Here is a 22,331-nt window from a genome sequence, read left to right as displayed (position 1 = left end):
TTGTTACTGTGCTTAGAGCTCGTGGTAATCCTTGCTTGTAGGTAGATCTTGCTTTTTGTTGGGGCCCGGTATTCTTCTTAAACCGTGTTCACAAGGAGACTTTTCTCTCTTTGGGATCGTATGTTTTCAATGGTTTCCAAAGCTGGTGAGAGAGATGAGAGAAGACAGAAGAGAAATGTTCTCAGTCCAGGAATCAGGAGCTTTCTGCCAGTTTAAAACTCTGTGGCAAATTCAAATTCAAAAAACTCCAACAGCCAGGTAGTCATTGGACTAAACGGGTCTGACCACTTCTGTTTGTGTATTAGGCCATCTTAGCAGTTAACCTAGAATGCGAGCTCTCCACCCTAAATGTCTGGTAATCAAAAGTCCATTGTGGATTGAATGTGTCAAGAAATGTTCTTTCCCTTTTAAATACAGTCTGTAAATATGCAAATGTCTTTCCAGTTAAGGAAAGCAATTTCTTTCTTTATACCAGTAACAGTTTAAAAATCATGTTTATGTGGCTAAATTAATGTGCCTCATTCTTGGAAGGTGGGAGCATGCATGGCACCTCCACACCCAGGGGAATGAAATGCGAATTGAAAAAAAATGGTGCATTTCATTAAAAAGATGAGGCAAATGTAAGATACAGAAAGAAAAACCGTGCATTTTCTCATTCATTTCCATTCATTCATAACTCTCAAAGCTGATTAAAATTGTCTTTTCTGGGTGCCAGGGCTGCTTTAATTGCCTCTTTTTAGCATCCCAATAGCAATGTGGTTCTTTGGGGAAGCTTTTCTTCAGTTTGCCCATTGCCATGACTGCCTAGGATTTTGTTCCTGTTGAGGTATTTTTTTTCCCAGGGAGGTAGTAGTGGGCGGGTCTATCCTGAATTCTCTTTCAGAGCTTTGCTGAGTCATGCAAAGACTTTTGACTTCAGGGGATAGGTGGTTCCCTTTTTTTCTGACTGTGGGGGAGGATTCTTTGTTAATCTCCTCTTTTTTTTCTGGGACACTCCTACCTGCAGATATTTGTCCAGACTCTACTGCACTTTGGCACTTTGACTAGGTGAGGCATCACCCTCACGGTTTCTCTGTCCTCTATAGGTTTCTCTTTGTCTCTGCAGGTTCTTGTAAACACTGTTAGCAACTCTGGTGGGATGCTTCCAGGGCCTGCATTTACATAGGAGGATGTGGGGTCTACGTTTTCACATTTTTTGGGGTTGGCTGAATGGACAGTAAGGGTTTTCATCCGGGATTCCTCTCGGACTTCTTTTAACCTGCCCTCTTGGTCACTTTTTCCCCTTCTCTTTCTAAACTTTTGCCAACCGTGTGCCTGCCTGTCCCCTTTTGTTCTCAGTGGGAATCCCTTACAGTTCACCAACCCTCAACTGGAGGGTCCTCCTAACACCAGTACAGGACTTAGGGGTGCAGGTTTCACTGTAGGTTGGGGTTTCCCCTCAACTTGACACAAGTGGCAACTCCTGCAGTACTCCACCACATCTTTGTGGAGTTTTGGCCAGTCAGCTTTGGTCTTTCATATACTGGCATATACAGCCACTGTAGTCTTGTGGGTCCTTCTTAATATTTCTCTATGGTACCTCTGTGGCACCACTAACTGGTGAACTACTGTCCACTCCTTGCTCTCAGGTTTGTGAGGAGAACTCCATTTCCTCATCAGTACCTCATTCTTTAAGTAGTAACAATCAGGGACTCCCTCTGCTTCACTTTCAGACTGGGCAGCCTGTGCTCTTACAATACTGTGTTGGCTTGCTGAGCCTTGGCTAGGGAAAGTCTATTTAGTTCATTCCCTGGCTCTCCTAACTTTCCAAAGAAAGTCTCGGACAGGCAGGCCTTGTGGTCATTTGCCTGCAGTGCCAATTCAGTCTCCTCTGGGGGAGCTGGTTTCATCATGGCCTGAATCATTACACATTCAGGGAAACTGCAGGGAAACCATCTCCTGCCTTGGCCCTGTCTCTCTAACCTCCTGCCGTCTTTCTTTCACTACTTGGGGGGCTACCACCTTCGCCCCCGCCAGATCATTACCTAGGAGTAGGTCAACCCCGTCCACAGGCAAAGTAGGGACAATGCCTACTGTCGCCAGTCCTGAAACTAGGTCGCACTCCAGGTACAGGTATAGGCATACACTGCCCTCCAATACCATTCACCACCATTCTGGTGTTCACTGCACTCTCTGGGGGAAAGGTCAGGCCTTTTCCCAGTAAAAGGTGATCTAATGGCCCCTGTGCCTCTGAGAATCATAATGGGCTTGCTTGCCCCACTCAAGGGGTATTGAGTTACTTTCCCTTCAGACACAAAACCGTGATAATCTTCCGGAATCCTATTCACCTTTCCTGCATTGGCCATAGTAAGCTTCCTGGGTTGCACTCTTTATGCAGTTAAAGCCACAGCTTGTTCTGCTCCACTTCCTGTCAGAGTCCCGTCTTCATTGAGTGGGTGTGCCCTGATTAACCCTACCAGTTTTCCCTTTAGTTTCCAGCAGTTAGCTTTTAAATGCCCTGCCTTTTTACAATGGAAGCACACAAGTCTCCGGGTCTCACTCTTGCTCATAGCACCTTCCTTTTTGGCTGGAGGAGGGCTCCCTGTGTCTCCTGCTTTCCTTTCTCTCCCAGGACCGCCTGGACGGAGATCACCTTCCCACCCTTTGTCCTTTTCGGATTTGTAGAGGTGATTAGGAAAGGTTCTTCCCTGGGAAATCGGCTTACAAATTAAAGCAAACTCATCGGCCAAAACGACAGCTTGCCGGGCTCCCTGAACCTGCTGCTCCTCTACATAGGTCTTTATTGAGAGTGGGAGAGAGTTTTTAAATTCCTCTAATAGGATTACTTCTCTGAGAGTATCATAGCTGAGCTGTATTATAAGAGCCCTCAGCCACTGGTCAAAAGCCAGCTGCTTACTTCTTTCAAACTCCAGATACGTTTGATTAGCTTGCTTTTTGAGGGTTCTAAACTTTTGGCGGTAGTCTTCGGGTACTAATTCATATTCCCCAAGGATCGCATTTTGGTCAGTACATAATTTGATGAACTCTTTGCTGGCAACAAGGAATAAACCTCATGGGCTTTTCCAGTTAGTTTGCTTTGTATTAAAAGAGACCAGGTCTCAGCTGGCCATTTTAGCTGCCTAGCCTGTTTCTCAAATGACACAAAAAACGTTTCCACATCTTCCTCATTGAATTGTGGGATTAGTTGAGCTAGTTTTAGCAATCTTGTAGCCAGTCCTGAATTATGCTCCTCCATATTGTTCATGCCTTTACTGGGGTTACTCTTTCGCCCCCTAGTTGACTCAAGCCGCTTCAGCGCTCTTTCTTCGGATTCTTTCTGGAATATTCTTTCCTCGCTCTCTCTCCTGCTTCTCTCTTTCTTTCTCCTCTTTTTCTGTTTCTTCACGTTCCTTCCGGAAGGCTCTCTCTTTCTCCCTCTTCTGCCTCTCTCTCTCTTTTTCCTCTAATTCAAATTTCCTTTGTTCCAATTGTAACTTTGCTAGCAGTACCCTGGTTGGGTCTACTTCTAACACTGCTTTTGCATCTTCAGATTCAAGGGAAAATTGGTTGGCTACTAGCCTTAGGAGTTCAGACCTCCTAACTTTGCCACAATAATCCTACACTGCTCAGCCATTTTCCTCAATTCCTCCATAGACAGTGCTTTTAACTTCTCCCAAGTTACTTCACCCTGGCTCGGAGAGCTACTCACTTTAGTTGCAGGCATGTTAGTACTCAATCATACACAACCACAAGAAAACCTGCGTTAATCTTGCTCTTTTTTTTGATTGGGAACAATTTATTCTCACTTCCGATTTCTCATTTGTCTGTGGGTAAAATTCCAGACACTAGCACCAAATTTCTGTTACGACCAGGTGAGAAAGGTGTCTAGGGGTCTTTCTCAGCCTTCACCTGGCCTTACTGTAACAGAGTTTTGTTTTTTAAACACATTGTGTTTTTAGCTCCCCCTTGGTGAATCCTTGTTCACCACTTTCAAATTTTAAGGCAAAGAAATGAGCACAAACAGGCTTTCTTAGGTTTAAAGAAGAAAAGTGAAATTTCTTAAACTTAAACTTAATCTCTAATTCAGTTAATGCCTACGGATACACATCGTGCCCCACACTAGTATGCATACGCGATATGCACATGCAAATAGAGACAGAAAAGAGCAGAAGAAAAGTAGTGGAGACGTTTGAGGCAATCTCTGAAGAGGGATTTTTGTTACTGTGCTTAGAGCTCACTGTAGTCCTTGCTTGTAGGTAGATCTTGCTTTTTGTTGGGGCCTAGTATTCTTCTTAAAACTTGTTCACTGAAGGAGACTTTTCTCTCTTGGGGTTCATATGTCTTCAGTTATTTCTGAAGCTGGTAAGAGAGATGAGAGCAGACAGGAGAGAGGTGTTCTCAGTCCAGGAGTCAGGAGCATTCCGCCAGTTTAAAACTCTGTGGCAAATTCAAATTCAAAAAACTTAGCAGTTAACCTGGAATGCGAGCTCCTCCACCTTCAACATCTGGTAATCTAAAGTCCATTGTGAATTCAATTTGTCAGGAAATGGTCTTTTGCCCATTTTAAACACTGTCTGTAAATATGCAAATGTCTTTCCAGTCAAGGGTCTGTTTTTTTTTAAAGCAAGTTCTTTCTTTACTCCAGTAACAGTTTAAAAACCAATGTTCATGTGGCAAAATTAATGTGCCTCATTCTTGGAAGGTGGGGGCCTGCATGACAGCTACAAACATTACAAATTTACATTAGATGTTTACACCAGCCTAATGCAAATCTTTTGCTTTACAGCTCAGCATAAATCTGTTATCCAGAGCTGGAAGTTTTTACTTTCAACTATAGTCAATACCATTTGAACCTGGGAGATTGCTATGAAATCATAAGAAACTTGAATTTACCATATAAAATAAGCTTTTCTAATTTTATACTAAAGACTCCACATAATACTGGAGCAGAACATTGGTATTAATTTTGATTTGATACTGAATTGGAGAAGTTGGGCAAGGATAAATGTCATCGAGTTATTTAGACTATGTTCAGAACTAAAACTCCTACCTTTTGTACTCAGAGTCAGCCCAAGCTGCAAAATATGTGAGACACCTCATCTTGGACAAGGTCTGATACAAATTTCCTTCTTTTTCCTAAGAGAAAAGAAAATTATTGCAGTGACCATTTGGTCAGAAAATTGAATTGCTAACTGAATCAAGACAGGCATGAGTACAAGCTAAAAGACACTGCACTGAATCTAAGTCATCTTGAGTTGAAACTAATTATGAAGCCTGTGATGATAATGACAAGAAATGTTTTTTCCTGTATTTTTTAAGATTAGTCTACTTTAAATATTTACCTCACATAGTTCAAATACACCAACTCAAGTTCATACAAATGGCAAAAGGAATGTGTTTAAATTGGGCTGATACAAAACAAAATATGAGTGGGTATTTCTCTTACACTGCAAAGTTCAAACCGGAAAGAATTTGGGGTGGATCTGAGTCCATGGTGAATGTTGAGGTATAAGTCTAAACATTTGCTCCCTTCTCCCTAACCTCTCCCTCCCTCTCCCATGCTTGTCAGTTTCAGACATGCCATAGTATAAGTATGTCATTACATGGCACTACAGTAGGGCTACCAAACTCCCTGGATTATCCTGGAGTCACTAAGAATTGAAGATTGATCTTCTGAACACTGCTGCGAGCAATCTGGATGCGAGGGACTGTGGGGTGGGGTTAAACCGTAGGGTATTCTTAATATGAATATTGAAGGGCTCAGACACTCCCCTGACCTCCAGTTGACGTTGGCTATTCTCCTGCTATACACCTCAGTAGTCCCTCCACCTGCCAGCCAGCCACATTGGTCATAAATAAAAACAGAAATACTCAGCAGGTCCAGCAGCATCTGCGTAGAGAGAAGCAGAGTTACTGTTTCAGGTCTGTGACCTTTCATCAGCCACATCGGTCACTGGGTGTCGTCGATACTGCTCTCTTGACCACTGGAAGACTCGTGCCTTATACGAGCACCATGTCATAGAGAGATACAGCACCGAAACAGGCCCTTTGGCCCACCAAGTCCATGCCAACCATCAACCACCCATTTATACTAATCCTACATTAATCCCATTTTTCCCTCTCACATCCCCCACCTTCCCTCAATTCTCCGACCACCTATCAACACTAGGGGCAATTTTTACAATGGCCAATTTACCTATCAAGTCTTTGGCATGTGGGAGGAAACCGGAGCACCCGGAGGAAACCCATGCGGTCACAGGGAGAACTTGCAAACTCTGCACAGGCAGTACCCAGAGCCAAACCCGGGTCGCTGGAGCTGTGAGACTGCAGTGCCAACCACTCTGCCACCCATGTCTGCATGCTCCCCTGAGCTGACAACCTATTCAAATCTGAAACCCATCTCCAATTGAAGGATTTATTGCCCCTTTTACCCTCTGCTGGGATTCCCCCATTGATGAAGGCCCCATCTCTCACCTTGTGAAGGTGTCTTTGGGCTTGTGTGCCACATGGTGCACATTATTCCTCTCCCTTTTTAAAAGGCATAATAACCCACTCCACTCTCACCCTGCAGAAATATCAACACTACTGTTAATCAAGCAGCCAAGGCACCTGCCTGAATCAGGCATTTATGCAAGTGCACTCTCCAGAGACCAGACCATCCGGTTAGCACCGCAGCCTCACAGCTCCAGGGACCCGGGTTCGATTCTGGGTACTGCCTGTGCGGAGTTTGCAAGTTCTCCCTGTGTCTGCGTGGGTTTCCTCCGGGTGCTCCGGTTTCCTCCCACATGCCAAAGACTTGCAGGTTGATAGGTTAATTGGCCATTATAAATTGCCCCTAGTATAGGTAGGTGGTAGGGAAATATATAGGGACAGGTGGGGATGTGATAGGAATATGGGATTAGTGTAGGATTAGTATAAATGGGTGGTTGATGTTCGGCACAGACTCGGTGGGACGAAGGGCCTGTTTCAGTGCTGTATCACTAAACTAAAACTAAAACTTCATTATATGGATTCCCTACCAGTATTTTTATATTGATGACTCACTTCTTCCTTCCAGGTGATGCACATTGAAAATTATTAGGCTGCTTAATACAACTGGTGCCCTGTGACTCGACTGCAAAATCCAGGCATGTGCTGAAACCTCGAGGAATATATCCAACCAGAGATGGCAACCCAAACTAGAGTTAAACATTCGTATCCCTGCGCATCTCCAGAATTGCGTAACAGTTGCCTCTGTGGGGGATTAATGTCACTGTTTTGTCAATGTTTATATATTGTTTTGTGAACTGTGGAAAATGCTAAAAGTCTAAAGCACCTCATGTCGCCAGCATTACAACTGTGTTATAGACCAGAAATAGAGGCAAAGTCATCAGAGTCAAATCAGATACAAGTGGAAATGCAAACAAAAGGCAAACAGGATTCTGAATTTTATTTATGCACCTAAGAATAGCATGATTCATTAAGATATTACATGGGGACAAAAGTGATCTGCAAGCACTGACATTAAGCGAACAGTCATTTTGCAAGAATGATGACTGATGCAGATTTGCAGAGTGACAAGTGGTCAAGGGCAGATCCAGAATTCAATGCAAACTATCAGCTTTTGGTTCTCAATAATAGTACTAATTGATTTTTCACTCTACATTTTTTTAAAGAACTAAGCAATTAACAAAGACAAATATTTAGTGGAATTATGTTTACAACATGTATCCATGATGTTTGCTGAGCAAAGACTGTAAAAAAAGTGGCTCTGAAAAATTGATTTCTTACTTCTATGTGCCTGTTTATGCATGCCTCATGTTAGAACTGTGCACAGGCCAAAGTTCATTTTTATCATCACTGCAGTGTGGTAAACACATCTATACTCATGCCCTTTGCCCCTCGACAAATCACTCACCGTTGCACAATTTATGACCAGTTTATTTCAACTGAAAAAAAGCTGCTTCAGACGTGCCCATGAGGTTTGCTTCTTGTTTTATTTCTTCATTTATAAAAAGGCATTTCTGAGGATATCTTCTCATAAGACATGTTAACATTTTCAATGTGAAGGAACTTGCATGGCAGGAAAAATAATTCTCGAGTTTTGTTTTAGAAACATTAACTCCAAAATCCAGAACACGGGAATCGACAAAAGAGAAAAACATCAGTTATTTTAAAAGAGGAAGATGAAAAGAACCTGAAAAATCTGTTTCATTTTAATGGTCATGATATTACCCATATACTATATTATGATAGTTTTGCAATGTAAATGATTTCGCGTTGGTGAACAATTGGAAAGCTAGGTCAAGAATGGCATTGTCTAAGTCTCGTTTACTCATCGCACCTACACTCAGTAAACTACATTAGCTTCCGATCCACATATGACACGATTTGAAAATTCTCATCCTTGTTTTCAAATACCTCATGGCCTTGCCCCACCCTATCTCGGTAATCTCCTCCAGCCCTATAACCTTACAAAAACTCGGCATTTCTCCAACTCTGGCCTCTTGTCCATCCATGACTTCCTTTGCCCCACCATTGGTGACTGTGCCTTCAACTGTCTAGGCACTAAACTGTGGAATTCCTTCCCTAAACTTCTCACCCTCTCCACTTCTTTCTCCTCCTTTAGGATGCCATTTAAAATCTACCTATTTGTCTAAACTTTTCTCCTTCTTTGGCTTGGTGTCAATTTTTGTCTGATTACCATCCTGTGAAGTGAATTGTGACATTTTACTACAATAAAGGCACTATATGTACAAGTTGTTCTTGTTGTAAGATGACTAAGCATATACAGTGACTCTTAGCATGATGTGGTAGTGTAACAAATGAGTCAGCCAGGTGATGACGCACCTAGACATTTCTTTAGCTGTCAAACCCAACATACCTTTACTGATAATACATTTCTTCTGGCTATAGTATTAATTTGGTGAAGGACTCGGAAGGGGTAAGCAGGGTAGTACAATAGATTAGTGAACTGAATTTTCAGCTCTCGATCCTGGATTCAAATTGGAACCAGATGGATTGTGATGTGGTGAGAACACAAGATGATAAATTTTCCTGCTTCCCCAACCCTGGCAGTGCTGAGAAGCAAACCCAAAGTGCATACTGTCATCCAGGTCAGGAGAACCACGATTCCTTGGCCAAGGTATTAATATATCCCAGGGTCACTTTTAGCCTAGGCTACCCTGGCAAAGCTTATCACTGACACATTGGGCAGGAAATTGAAGCATAGTTGAAGGTATCTCAGGCCTGTGGCCTGGGCCTCAGAGATTGCAGATGGTGATCAGCGGCCAGAAGACCATAATTACCCCTAAACATTCTTGGGGCAGGGGGCGGGGAAGGGTTAACTAATTTTTTTAATTCTCACCTTTCACTCTCAGCTTGCCCCAGAATCACCCCTAACTCTTTGGTCAGCAGGCTTTCAGGGGCAGGCCACAGCAGAGTGTTTCTTTGGGCACTTCTGGCCACATTTCTAATTGAGTTACCCTATTCTCTCAATCCAAACAATTTAGCAGAGATTTTAACTACCCTCCCCAACCCACCCCCCCCCCGCCCCCCCCCCCCCCCACCTCACCCCACCCCCAGCCTGGGGAAACCTGATGAAGGAGGAGTTAAAATTGAGTGTGGCAATTTCCCACTCCACTCTCACCCTGCAGAAATATCAACACTACTGTTTATCAAGCAGCCAAGGCACCTGCCTGAATCAGGCATTTATGCAAATCAAATAGCATTTTAACTGACAATTAAGCGGGTGCTGGGTGTAGCCACTCTGCTGTCGGGAGAATTTTAATTCCTGGGCAAAAACCTGACCCAGTTAATATGGGGCAGAAGTCTCCATGTCTTAGAATGCTCAATAAGTAGTGTTATCAAACACCAGAGTATGATCCACATTTGATGCCTCACTTATCACTTCCTATGTTTATGATGAAAGTCCATTGATCAAAACATGGTATGTCACTCAGAGAAATCAATGTTCTGTTCAGCAATATAGAATTCTACTTCCTAGCTGGCCTGAGTTATTTGCCATCTTGAATGAGCTGAAAAGTAAATCAACTCAATGGTGTTTAGTCGTCTTGCTGTGATTTTCCCTCTGTCTCCCCTTTCTCTGCTTCCCTAGTACTTCTGATTCACTGTAGCTTGTTATGATGCGATCTATATATGATACGTTCTTTTAAATCTCAACTAAAATTTGACAAACTATTTTTAAATATTTTCTTTCTTCATGAAAATCATTTGATTAGCCCTCAGTGACAATGATGTGACAAAGTTAAATCATGTCAGAACATATTAATGCACCACTTGTGCTGGATTTAGTGAGCCTGTCATGGGTCCTAGCAGCGGACCCAGAAGTAGGTACCATTCCCTCTAGTCACATGGGCGGCTGGCCCACTATGATCACATAGTGGGAGGCTACTTTACATAATGAAGGCATGGGGCCCAGCCAATCATGTGGTTGGGTCAGGATGCGAGACACCGAATATGACATCAGACGACTGCGAAGCAGGTGCTGGGGTCATATTTAAAGCTCTGCCAGCCCTGTTTGCATTGTAGCCATGGACCCATTTGCTACTCGGTCTTCACAACTGAGACCAGTGCTGGAGTCACTCTGGACCCTCACCCCTCGGAGATGAGCCCCACAGGATGGCAGAGGCAAGACACAGGGAGGCCCCACAGTTTAGTGATGCCTCCCTCCAGATTCTCCTCCAGCTTGCAAGGGAATGGCGGGAGGTCCTCTTGCCCAGCAATAACAAGAGGTCTTCCTGCCTCACAAAGCAAGCCTGGATGGAAATCTCTGAACAGGTTAGTAGCTGTGGGATCATCACCTGGACATGGGCACAGTACTGCAAGAGGGTCAATGACATCATACATTCTGCCAAGGTGATTGCTCCAACCCGCTCTCCTTTTTAGTGATTACAAGTGGCTACGCAGGAGGAAGTGGGACATGGGGATGGAGGCACAACAACGGTGATGGCAGAGGAGGTTAGGCATCACCTCACCCTGACAGATGCATAGCTGCATCGCGGCCACAGGCCACCTTCTTTCACAGCTCACCCCCATTAATTTCCCTGACAGCAGACGGGACCATGAGCTATAGAGGAAATCCCAGTAGGGGACAAGGGGCTGACACTAGCAGAATGTTCATGTTGATCTCTATGTGAAGTATGACTATCTCCCTCTTTCCACTTGCAGGACAACAGGCCCCAAAACAGGAGGAAGACAGCCCAGTCTGATGGAGGCATCCCAGATCTACAGCTTCTCTCCACAGCAGAGGAGGAGGCATTAGAACTGGCAGGAATAGGGGCGGCTGCTCCATATCCGATGGAGAGACTGGAGTCTGTGCGCAAAAATGTGAGGAATGTTTTCCATTGACATACAGTTCACCTCTGGAGACCCACATCACGTGTGATCGGCATGACGAGATCTGCACATCCTAACCCACACATGTTTGTGTTCTCTCATGTAGGTCAGCATTCGCAGGAGACTAAGCAAAAGTGAGGACAGCCATCCCCATCTGAAGAGGGGGATCACTCAAAGGAAACACTATCACATGACTCTCCTGCACCAGTGCAGATATTTTCACCTCGCTGGGTTTCACTTGGTTGTAGAATCAGGGTCACAAACTGGTGAAAGCGTCTGAGCAACTGGCTGAGGCTGAAGTCTCTGACAGTCGGAGGACTGTGGGTGGCCAGACCCATGCTAAGCCCTAGGCTCATGACGAGCCTTTGATGTTGACAGCACAGGGCATGCAGGGGTTGCAGAGATAGGTAAGGCAACAGAAGCAGAGATGCCAGAGGCAATGCGCAACCAATGACGCTATGACTCGATGACTCTATGAGCAAACAATGGAGGAGCCCATCCATGCCATGAGTGCAGTCATGTCTCAGGCATGTGAGCACATGGCTTCCTCCATCGAGAGGCTGGCGACCTTAATGGAGAGCCAGATCCCACAAATGTGCGCAGACCTGCATGCCATCGCTTGGCCATGAGCTCAATGCAGCAGTGGCAAGGCAAGACAGGGACAAGCCACCTGGAGGCAGTGACGTAGTGGTAATGCCACTCAACTAGTAACCCAGAGTCCCAGGCCAATGCTCTGGGGACATGGGTTCGAATCCCACCATGGTAGAATTTGAATTCAATTAATAAAGCTGGAATTAAAAACTAGTCTAATGGTGACCATGAAACCATTGTCGATTGTTGTAAAAACTCATCTGGTTTGCTAATGTCCTTTAGGGAAGGAAATCTGCCATCCTTACCTGGTCTTTAATGCCCTCTGAAATGGCCTAGCTAGCCACTCAGGTGTATCAAAAAAGCTAAAAGGTCTATGAAAAGGAATGAAACTGGACAGAACACCCAGCATCGACCTAGGCATCGGAAATGACAATGGCAAACCCAGCCCTGTTGACCCTGCAAAGTCCTCCTTACTAACATCTGGGGGCTTGTGCCAAAATTGGGAGAGCTGTCCCACAGACTAGTCAAGCAAAAGCCTAACACAGTCATACTCATTGAATCATACCTTACAGACAATGTCCCAGACACCACAATCACCATCCCTGGGTATATCCTGTCCCACCAGCAGGACAGACCCAGCAGAGGTGGCAGCACAGTGGTATACAGTCGGGAGCGAGTTGCCCTGGGAGTCCTCAATATTGGCTCTGGACCCCATGAAGTCTCATGGCATCAGCTTAAATACGGGCAAGTAAACCTCCTGCTGATTACCACCTACCATCCCCCCTCAGCTGATGAATCAGTGTTTCTCCATGTTGAACACCAATTGGAAGAAGCACTGAGGGTGCCAAGGGCACAGAATGTACCCTGGATGGGGGACTTCAATGTCCATCACCAAGAGTGGCTCAGTAGCATCACAGCTGACCGAGCTGGCCGAGTCCTAACGAACATAGCTGCAGCATGTGGTGAGAAAAACAGCAAGAGGGAAAAACCTACTTGATCTCATCCTCACTAACTACCTGTCGCAGATGCATCTGTCCGTAACAGTATTGGTAAGAGTAACCACCACACAGTCCTTGTGGAGAAAAAGTCCCATCTTCACATTGACGGTACCCATCATCGTGTTGTGTGGCACTACCACCGTGCTAAATGCAATAGATTTTGAACATATCTAGCAACTCAAAACTGGGCATCCATGAGGTGCTTTGGGCCATTAGCAGCAACAGCATTGTATTCAAGCACAATCTGTAACCTCATGGCCTGGCATATCCTCCATTCTACCGTTACCATCAAGCCAGGAGACCAAGCCTGGTTCAATGAAGAGTGCAGGAGGGCATGCCAGAAGCAGCGCGAGGTGTACCTAAAAATGAGGTGTCAGCCTGGTGAAACTACAACAGAGGACTACTTGCATGCCAAACAGTGGAAGCAGCATGCAATAGACAGGGCTAAGCGATTCCAAAGCAAACGAATCAGATCAAAGCTCTGCAGTCCTGCCACATCTAGTCGTGAATGTTGGAGGACAACTAAACAACTGACAGGAGGAGGAGGCTCCACGAATATCCCCATCCTCAATGAAGGAGTCATCAACGGTGCTATCAGGTGGCACTTGCTCAGCAATAGCCTGCTCAGTGATGCTCAATTTGGGTTCTGCCATGGCCACTCAGCTCCTGACCTCATTACAGCCATGGTTCAAACATGGACAAAAGAGCTGAACTCCAGAAGTGAGGTGAGAGTGACTGCCCTTGACATCAAGGCAGAATTTGACCACGTATGGCATCAAGGAACCCTAGCAAAACTGGAGTCAACAGGAATCAGGGGGAAAATTCTCCGCTGGTTAGAGTTGTACCTAGCGCAAAGGAAGTTGGTTGTGGTTGTTGCAGGTCAATCATCTCAGCTGTAGGACATCACTGCAGGAGTTCCTCAGGATAGTGTCCTAGGCCCAACCAACTTCAGCTGCTTCATCAATGACCTTCCCTCCATTATATGGTCAGAAGTGGTGATGTTCACTGATGATTACACAATGTTCAGCACCATTCGCGACTCCACAGATAGTGAAGCAGCCCGTGTCCCTATGCAACAAGACCTGGATAACATTCAGGCTTGGCTGATAAGTGGCAAGTAACATTTGCACCACACAAGTGCCATGCAATGATCATCTCAAACAAGAGAGAATCTAACCATGTCCCCTTGCTGTTCAATGGCATTACCATTGCTGAATTCCCCACTATCAGCATCCTGGGAATCACCATTGACCAGAAACTGAACTGGACCAGCCACATAAATGCTGTGGCGACAAGAGTAGGTCAGAAGCTAGGAATTCTGCAGCAAGTTACTCACCTCCTGCCTCCCCAATGCCTGCCCAGCATCTACAAGGCAGAATGCAGGAGTATGATGGAATACTCTTCACTTGCCCTGGATGGATGCAGCTCCAACAACACTCAAGAAGCTCGATACGGTCCAGGACAAAGCAGCCCGCCTGTTTGGTACCCCATCCATCATCTTCAATATTCACTCCTTCCACCACCGACACACAGTGGCAGCAATGTGTATCATATACAAGATGCACTGCAACAACTCACCAAGACTCCTTTGTCAACACCTTCCAAACCCGCGACCTCTACCACCTAGAAGAACAAGGGCAGCAGATGCATGGGAACACCACCACCTGCAAGTTCCCCTCCAAGCCACACACCATCCTGACTTGGAACAAAAATGCCATTCCTTCACTGTCGCTGGGTCAAATTCCTGGAACTCCCTTCCTAACAGCACTGTGGGTGTACCTACACTGCATGGACTGCAGCGGTTCAAGAAGGCAGCTCACCACCACCTTCTCAAGGGCAATTAGGGATGGGCAAAATGTGCTGTCCTAGCCAGCGATGCCTATATCCCACAAATGAATAAAACAAAGTCTTCTCTAGCTCCTCGTCCTTCTCTGGTGAGCAGGGAGGTTCAAGTGAGCCTTGAAGGAGAGGAGGAGAGGCTGACCTCCACAGCTTGGGGCTCCCCTCAGGGTGCTCCAAGTGGGAAATCAGCTCCTCAGCCCCTCTGCCAGTGAGCCGAGCTCCAGCAGTCACGACGCCCTGCTACACCAGTGCAGGAAACCCTCAGGGCAGCTGGGACCCGCCAGGCCTCAGACAGTCAGAGGACAGCCGCCGAAGTCATTACAGGCTGAGAAGCAGCCCAATCAGCAGCTTGCCTCCAGCCCAGAAGCTAATGCTGGGGTTACACCTTGTTGAAACATTCGTAAACGTATAAAGAAAACCATCTAGAGACATTTATTGGTTCACAGGTGTTTGAAATTTGACATGTGCTGCATCATATAAAATTCTTTTGTTCTAGCAATTAGCCTTCATTGTGTAAAAGTGATTGTTCTATCCTGCATTTTCCCCTTAGCAGATGCCAATGTAGACACAGCTCTCATTTGAATAGGGTATCCCATGGGCCATGGCACGTGGTTCAGCTGGGCGTTAGGCATGGAACACAAATAGAAAGGATGCATTGAGGTGAGTCATTATGATTTCACTCTAAGTGGCCATCAGGGTGGCTGGAAGCGGGTAAATATGAGACTGTCTCTTGCCTCCTTGGCCTGTCGCTCAATCAGCCTGGCCTCTGGTGCAAGAGCTTCAACATCCAATGCTGCTGGCTCATCTCCCTCCTCTGCGTCCTCCTCCTTGGTGGAGGAGTGTTGTTCAGTCACGTCATCGTCATGCAAGACTCTGTAGTGCTAGATTATGCAGAGCACAGCAGACTACAACAATCTGTAAAAGCTTCTCTGGGGTATGTTGAGATATCAGTTTAACTCCTTGGCAATAGTATGCATCATCACAGGAAGTGATGTCAACCAACATGTGATATAGCAGTTGGAGTAGTGTTAGTCTATAGTCAACAGGTGTATTACACAGCTCTCCGGTAAATCTGTTACTTTGCATTGAAGACCTCTTCATTCAATTTACCATTCAGCCTAAGATTGTTTGGTACTTTATTGCTGAGAAAGAAGAACACAATAGGGCTTACTGCGGGGCTCCATTGGATCAATCTAGGCAACTGAATCTCATTTTCAGCAGCCCAATGGCCTGCTCAGTGGTCACTCGGCTGGATCTGCGGCAAGTGTTGTACCTCTCCTTCACTGCATTGCGAGGCTTCTTCATAGGCATTAGTAGCCAAGTCTTCAATGGGTAGCTTTTATCCCAAAGAATCAACCCCGGAAGGTGAGCAGGGGGCGTAAAAAGCTGTGGCACTTGGGACTGTCAAAGTATATCATCATTGTGGCTGCTTCTAGGGAGGCGGGCACACACACGCAGGAAAGACTTTCGGTGGTCTCAGACCAGTTGATCATTGATTGAAGGGAAGCCATTCTGTCGGTGAAGGTGGCTGGCTGGTCAGTTGGAGCCTTGATGGCCATATAGAGTCATAGAGTTATACAGCACAGAAGCAGGCCCTTCGGCTCATTGTGTCTGCGCTGGCCATCAAGCATCTATCTATTCTAATCCCATTTTCCAGCACTTGGCCTGTAGCCTTGTATGCTATGGCATTTCAAGTGCTCATCTAAATACTTCTTAAATGGTGTGAGGGTTCCTGCCTCTACCACCTCTTCAATCTATCACACCTTGCACTTGGGGGAATCCAGTGATGGTCCCGAATCCGATGGCCCTCTCAGACTGACTGGCAAGATTTGTCCAGTAGCGCACATAGTCCTAGGCCCTCTTGAACAGGGCATTGGTCAGCTCCTTGTCCAATAGTGGGCTGCTTTTTTTATTCTTTCATGGGATATGGGCGTCACTGGCAAGGCCAGCATTTGTTGCCCATCCTTGATTGCCCTTGAGAAGGTAGCTGAGTGGCTTACTAGGCCATTTCAGAGAGCAGCTAAGAGTCAACGACATTACTGTGGGTCTGGAGTCACATGTAGGCCAGCAGATTTCTTTCCCTAAAGGACATTAGTGAACCAAATGGGTTTTTACAACAGTCGATGATTGTTTCATGGCACCTTTACTGAGACTTGCTTTTAATTCCAAATTTTTTTATAAATTGAATGTTTTTATTATTATTAATTAATTGAGTTTGAATTCCACCAACTGCCGTGGAGGGATTTGAACCCATGTCCCCAGGGCATTAGCCTGGACCTCTGGATTATTAGTCCAGTGACATTAGAACTACACCATCGCTGCCTGGGAGATCCCATACATGTCCCCAATGGATCCTTGGAATGATGCACACATGTAAAAGTTTAGTGCCACTGTGATCTTCAGGGTCATGGACATAGGGTGACTCCCAAATCCTATAGGTTCCAACTCGTCCTGCAGCAGAGCAGGGCACTTAAGTTGGTGACTGCCACCCTGGTGAGGCGTAGTCTTCACTGTCAATGCTGCTCGGACATTTGGAGTATGCTGATCTAAGTCTGGTACACTCTGGTGCAGGTGGGCCCTTCTTGGCATGGCCAGCTGCTGCTGCTGTCGACATAGAGCTTCACAGGCAGGCCCCTCTTGGGCCTCCCTCTGTCAGAGGCGCCACATCACACCATAGGGATCCAAAAGGACAGGGGGTCTGAGACCCATTCCAGGTGACCAGTGGGTCTCCAGAGCACTGTTGATGGGGAGACAACCTTGCCTTGACTGCTGAACCTTTGCTACTTCTCCTGGCAGCCTCCCTGATGGCCATCAGTGCCCACCCTTGCTGATAGCCAACCCTCTCATTCAGCAGTATGGGCAATCAAACATCTCACTCAACAGTTGGTCACCTGATACAGCCACTCAAGCCCAAGCTCTCCCCTTTGCAGACCCTGCTCAGCCGGCACACCCACCTGAGACCCGATCCCCCGGCAGGGCACCTGAGACACTGATCCCCCCCTTGCAGAGTACACCGTACTATATGTCCACAATGGCCACCGCACCCCACTCTTCCCCTATGCAGTGCTGATCATGGGTGCCTACCCATTGCGGCACTGAGACCTCGCTTGGTGCCACCAGCTTTTAATGGTCGGGAATTCAAAGGCACGTCGTCTACATATTCCCAATCCCCCAGTGAATCCGATGAATTAGATTCTAATGTATTAAAAGTAAGTTTTCTACAATTTAAATTACTATCCTGTTGTGTCAGGGCAGCGATGCCACATCGATACTTTCCCACCACCAACTAAATCTGGAACCTTCATCACGATGTCGGATTTCCAGCCGGACACTTCCAACACGATTCTCTGGCCCCCAACGCCTCCATTCCCATTCCAAATGTCCACACTGAATTCAGCCCCTTGTTTGCAACTTCATTGTGACAACAAATAATGTATGGTATTTCTCAGCTCAAGATTAGAGCTGAAAATCACCTCTCATGATAAAATGGCCCACATAACACTTTCAATAGAAATCAACACATTTTTACTCCACAAGTTACTCCACTCATGAATATTGAAATAAATATTGAATAAATCATCAGTAATTTCATGGTTTAGGAGGTAATTCATCTGTTTTACTTGTTAAGCTGTGTGTTGCACTTTGTGTCCAATGGTCTGTCTTATATTTTCTGACCTGACTTCCCTTGAAACAAAATAAAATGTATCTCATCCCAGCCTAGAACAGGTGTCTGACCTAACATTGTGAACGCATGTTCGCTGTCTGTGAATGTATGATGTTTCCTACCACTTAATTCTTTACTAAGCAATGGATACAATCTTGGTCTATCCTGTGTTTTTCAGTCTGTTAAAATGGCAAAGCTTCAGTCTTTCTGTCCTCATAATAGTGAATAACATCACTTCATTCATATGATTTGACTCTTCTCCTTTGTCCTGCGACCAAATACTCCACTAAAACAGTCTCTGCTGCACTGCAAGGCACAAAAGGCTGGCTGACATCATATCCCACAACAGTCAACCCAGAATAGTTTATTAATGTCATCACAACCCAGAGATATGTAATTCCTTTGGAACACATAGAAACATAGAAAGATTTATTAGATAGATGTCACCGCAAGTGCATATGTAACAGTTTGTTCGAAAATGGGTTTCTGCCTCTACCAACCCTTTTAAGCAGTGGGTTCCAGACCCCCACCAATCTTTCTACCAATTATGTTAAATCTATGCCCCTGATTGTTGACCTCTCTGCTAACAAAAATAGGTCTTTCCCATCCATTCTATCTAGGTCACTCATAACTTTATACGCCTCAATTAAGTTTCCTCTCACAGCCGCCTCTGTTCCAAAGAAAATAACCTCAAACTATCCAGTCTTTCCTCACAGCTAAAATTCTTCAGTCCTGGCAACATCCCTGTAAATGCCCTCTGTACCCTATCTAATGCGATCACATCCTTCCTATAAAGCAGTGACCAGAACTGTATCCATTACTCTAGCTGCGGTCTAACCAGTGTTTTATACAGTTTTATACATAATCTCCCTGCTCTTATACTGTAGGCCATGACCAATGAAGGGAAGTATCCCCTATACCTTCTTGTATTTCAAAATACCCTATACTTTGAGCATATATTGAAGCATAGTGATTCTTCACAATTTTCCAGTTTAATTTTTTTTTATTGGCAGAGTTCAGAAACTTTTTCAGGCTAATTTTGTCAGGAAGTAGATGTTGCGCAGGTCATGTTGAAAGAGGACGTAATTCAGACACTTGATGGATTTAAAATTGATATGGAAGAGGTATTGGATAGGCTAGCTGTACTTAAAGTTGATAAGGCACCAGGACCAGATGAGATGCATTCAAGGATACTGAGGGAAGTGAGATTGGAAATTGCAGAGGCACTGACCATAGTTTTTCAGTCTTAGATTTAGGAGTGGTGTCAGAGGACTAGAAAATTGCAAATGTTACACCTTTGTTCAAAAAGGGTATAAAGATAAGCTGAGCAACTACAGGCCAGTCAGTTTAACCTCAGTGGTGGGGAAGTTTCTAGAAACGATAATTTGAGACAAAATAAATAGTCACTTGGGCAAATGCGTGTTAATTAGGGAAAGCCAGCTCAGATTTGTGAAGGGCAAATCATGTTTAACTAACTTGCTGGCATTTTTTGATGAGGTAACAGAGAAGGTTGATCAGGGAAATGCTGTTGTTGTGGTGTACACGGACTTCCACAAAGCATTTAATAAAGTGTCATACTTGTGAGCAAAGTTATAGCTCATGGAATAAAAGGGACAGTAGCAACATGGATACAAAATTGGCTGAGTGACAAGAAACAGAGAGTAGTGGCTAATAGATGCTTTTCAGACTGGAGAAAGGTTTGTAGTGGAGTTCCTCAACGGGCAGTGTTGGGACACTTACTCTTCCTGATATATATTAATGACCAAGACCTTGGTGTACAGGGCACAATTTCAAAATTGGCGAATGATACAAAACTTGGAAACATTGTGAACTGTGAGGAGAGTAGCATAGAACTTCAAAAGGATATAGACAGGTTGGTGGAATAGGCAGACAAGTGGCAGATGAAAGTTAATGCAGAGCAGTGTGAAGTGAATCATTTTGGTAGGAAGAACGTGGAGAGACAATATAAAATAAAGGGTGCAATTCTAAAGGGGGTGCAGGAGCAGAGAGGCCTGGGTGTATATGTGCATAATTCATTGAAGGTGACAGGACAGGTTGAGAGCGCAATTAATACAGCATACAGTATCCTAAGCTTCATTAATAGGGGCATAGAGTACAAAAGCAAGGAAGTTATGTTAAATTATGATAGAACACTGGTGTGGCCTCAACTGGAGTATTGTGCCAGTTCTGGGCATCACACTTAGGAAAGATGTAAAGGCTTGGAGAGAGTGCAGAAATGGTTCACAAGAATGGTTCCAGAGGTGAGAAACTTTGGTTACGTGGCTAGATTGGAAAAGTTGGGACTGTTTTCTTTGGAGAAGCGAAGGTAGAGAGGAGATTTGATAAAGGTATTCAAAATTATGAGGGGTCTGGACAGGGTTGATAGGGAAAAACTGTTCCCATTGGTGGAGGGATCGAGAACAAGAGGGCATAGGTTTAAGGTAATTGGCAAAAGAAACAATGGCGACATGAAGAAAAACTTTTTCTTGCAGGGAGTGATTAGGATTTGGAATGCACTGCCTGAGAGTGTGGTGGAGGCAGGTTCAATCGAAGCATTCAAGAGGGAATTGGATTGTTATCTGAACAGTAAGAATGTGCAGGGCTACGAGGAGAAGGTAGGGGTGGCATTAAGTAAACTGCTCTTTCAGAAAGCTGGTGCAGACATGATGGGCCAAAATGTGAGGATGAACTTGTTTACACAGCGGGTGATAATGACCAGGATCTTGCTGCCCACGAGGGTGGTAGAAGCGGAGACAATAAGTGATTTCAAAAGGAAATTGGATGGGCACCCGAAGGAAATAGACTTGCAGGGCTACCGGGATCAAGCAGCGGGGATGGGGGGGACTGAACGGATTGCTCCACAGAGAGCTGGCATGGACTCGATCATCTGAATAGCCTCCTTCTATGCCATAAATGACTCTATGACATAAGTTTACACTGGCTGGCACAGTTCTTTTGAGCAGGAAATACTGGCATGCTGTGGGGGGAAGGGTCTGATCTTGGGGCTGGTCGCTTATCTTTGTAGGAGGGGGGACGTGGGGGTCCAATATCCAATCCCGTGAAGTGGGTACCATCTTCAAAGCAGGAGTCGAGTTTCAGAGGGTTCTTTGAATCGGGGTAATGGGAGGGGTGTGGGGGCTAGTCTAATAATGGGCAGGAAATCAAGTAAGCTTCATTGGCTGGGAGGAAGCACTCCTGTCTCTCTTCACCCACAAGCAGTGCTATAAAGCCACTTAGCTTTTCCATGCAACAGTCTTCACCTCCCTTTGTCGGGAACCCAAGGCCCAGGAAACCCAACCAACCTGGGCTACATATGAAGCACACAGCCTCATTATGATATTTAAATGGACAACCCACTGCCTGGGAGTGGGTTGGTTGGCCGCACTCCCTCAAAGCCACCCACCTCCGTTAAAACTGGAAGTGGGTGGGTAATGGTGGGTTGGGGTCAGGTAGAATGTTAAAATGTTAAAAATCTCAAACTTAACCTCAACCTGCCCGTTTTTGAGGGATAAAAGCATCCCCTTTAGTTCTTCCTCTCGACACAGATGCTGCCTGACAGTCGGGCTGCATTTTACCAGCCCCTCGACGTCGGGGGTCGTGGCCGGGGGACCTGTAAAATATTTGCGGGAGCGACCTGCCACGACCCCCAATGCCGAGAAGACCCCGCCACATTTCACCAGCAGCAGCGAGGCCTCGGTGCGGGCCCTTTCATTTAAATATTAAAATGAATTTTAAAAACATGCAAATCAACTTAACTTGTCACGATGGCCATCCCAAGCCAATTTTACGGCCGCCAGCCACAGCTCGCGCACATTTGGAACTCCGTTCAGAGTTCTGAGGCGAGACACTGGTGGGGAGTGGGGAGGGGTGAAATTATCAGGGCGGGGGGGGAGTGGGGAAAGCCTTTTTTATTGGCTGTG

The sequence above is a fragment of the Heterodontus francisci genome, chromosome 5 (genome assembly GCF_036365525.1).
Source record: "Heterodontus francisci isolate sHetFra1 chromosome 5, sHetFra1.hap1, whole genome shotgun sequence".
Classification (NCBI taxonomy): domain Eukaryota; kingdom Metazoa; phylum Chordata; class Chondrichthyes; order Heterodontiformes; family Heterodontidae; genus Heterodontus; species Heterodontus francisci.
This window is presented reverse-complemented; position numbering follows the sequence as displayed.